This window comes from Aotus nancymaae, unplaced genomic scaffold, assembly GCF_030222135.1.
Source record: "Aotus nancymaae isolate 86718 unplaced genomic scaffold, 86718_ANA_hifiasm-v0.15.2.pri h1tg000065l, whole genome shotgun sequence".
Classification (NCBI taxonomy): Eukaryota; Metazoa; Chordata; class Mammalia; order Primates; family Aotidae; genus Aotus; species Aotus nancymaae.
Window position 1 is genome coordinate 10,261,113 of NW_026988480.1, and position 2,286 is coordinate 10,263,398.

Below are 2,286 nucleotides of genomic sequence, written 5' to 3' on the forward strand. Positions count from 1 at the left end.
CCCCAGCCCCTCCCCAACCTCCATGGGCTTCAGGCTTCAGTCACCTCCTCCAGGAAGCCATCTCCCAGTGCAAGTCTGGGTGATGTTCCTTCCAGCCTTGCCCAGCCCACCTGCTGAGTCCTACACTATGGCTTTCTGTGAGCAACACAAGGACAGGAACACCTCTGTCCCTGGCACAGAGCAGATGCTCTGGAAATGTCTCATGAGTGAGTGAAGGCACATGACAAACCTCCAGACCTGTGGAGGCTGAAGGCCGAGAGCCTTTATAGATGCTGTGGGGCCGAGGAGTTTGCCAACTGCAGCAGGTCACGCCCAGAGGTTTCTCTCTGGGTAGCAAGGTACATCTCACACCAAAGGCCATCGGCACGGGGCCCGCCCTGCTGACCTGAGGCAGAGCACAGCAGAGGCCAGCTGCAGTGAGAAGGAGCCCCTCCTTGGCCACCTGTTTGTTGCCATGTCTTTAGGGGTGTGGACACAAGTTTCTGGCGTGGAGAGTGTTGTCCAGTGTAACTGCCATATAGCGTGTGTGTGTGTGTGTGTGTGTGTGTGTTTATGTGGGGAGTTGCATGCATGTGTGTATGTGTATGTGCATATGAATGCATGTGTGTGCATGGAGAGGAAAGACTCCCTCTTTCTGGCCCCTCTGCTAGCTGTCCGCCTCTCTCCTGTTGCCCACACACTGTGTGCCGTTCACTAACTTTTTCCTTGGGACTCATTGCTCTGTCTCCACCATCCCAGGTGTCTGGAGCAGCTTCTGACCCTCATCTGCCAATGTACTTCAGCCCTGCCCCTCCCAGCTGTGGAATGTCCCCCAGGATGTGCCACCGACAAGAAGAGCCACACAACTCCAAAATAGAATCTTATCTAACCCGCTGCCCACTTTGCTGTCAGCAACACCTCCACCATGCTTCTCCCAGGACCCCCCTTGAACTCTCTGCTTTCTCCCACATCTCCACCCAATCTCTGGCCTGCCCCAGGACTGGCCAAGCCAGCTAAGCCAACCTGGCCAGCCCTTCCGACTCCGCACAGCCACATCTGGCTGAGGTCCAGCTGCTTCCTTCCAGCAGGGCTGCCTATTTGAGTCTCCCACACATATACCCTCACCCCACAGAGCTCCCTGCTGCAGCTCCACCCACAGTCCCTTGCCACAATCCTCCTCCCCACTTCACCCACAGGGAAAGGCAGTGACAACCCCAGGGAGACAGGGCTCCCACCTTGGGCCAAAGGTGACTGCATTAGGTGGTCACATAGCCCGGTGAGCCCAACAGAAACTCTCTCCAAAGAGGAGGCTGGGCTGCAATGAGCAGGGAGGTGGTGTCATTTTCAGAGGGACACAGAGCAGAGGCCGCAGGTCTGCGGGAGAGAGAGGCAGGAGAGTGTGTGGAGCATAGGCACAGGCCCTGAGCCCAAAAGAAAGACAGGAAAGGACCACCTTCCTGCCTTTGGGTCCTACAGGGATGTATCCTTGTATTGAAACCAACTTTGTGCTTGAGTTGGATCCAGTTGGTTTCTACGGCTTATAATCAAGACCCACACCCACCTCAACCCAGGCTCTAGAGAGTAGACCACTGGAGCTGGGTACAGTGGCTCACGCCTGTAATTCCAGCACTTTGGGAGACAGCTGGGCAGATCACAAGGTCAGGATTTTGAGACCAGCTTGGCCAACATAGTGAAACTCCGTCTCTGCTAAAAAAAAAAAAAAAAAAAAAAAAAATACAAAAATTAGCTGGGTGTGGTGGCACTTGCCTATAGTCCCAGCTACTCGGGAGGCTGAGGTGGGAGAATTGCTTGAACCCAGGAGGCAGAGGTTGCAGTGAGCCAAGATCATGCCATTGCATTCCAGCCTGGGTAAAATTTGATCTCAAAAAAAAAAAAAAGAGAGAGAGAGCAGACCCTTGTTGTTGCCTGGTCTGGGCCCATCAGGCACCTGCCAGGGTCCCAGCCTCTGAGTCAGCTCACCTTGCCCTCATCTATGCCACCTCCAGGAAGCTGTCCACAGACTCTAGCTGCTGCCCTGGCCTGGCCTCTGGGACCTGCAGCTGTCTGCTTCCATCCTATGTGGATGGTGCCTGAAAGTGAATAGGGATCAGTTACCAGCTCAGTATCTGTCCTCTTCCCAATAACACTGATTCCCATGGAGAATTGCTTTTCTCAGACTACATATGGGTTTGGTGGGAGGGTAGTTCCTGTAATCAAACCTACGAGGTGTAGGAACCCAGATCCTCAGCAACACAACCGGCAGCAGGCTCCCAAGCTAAGTCTGGCCAGCTGGGCCACCTCTTCCAG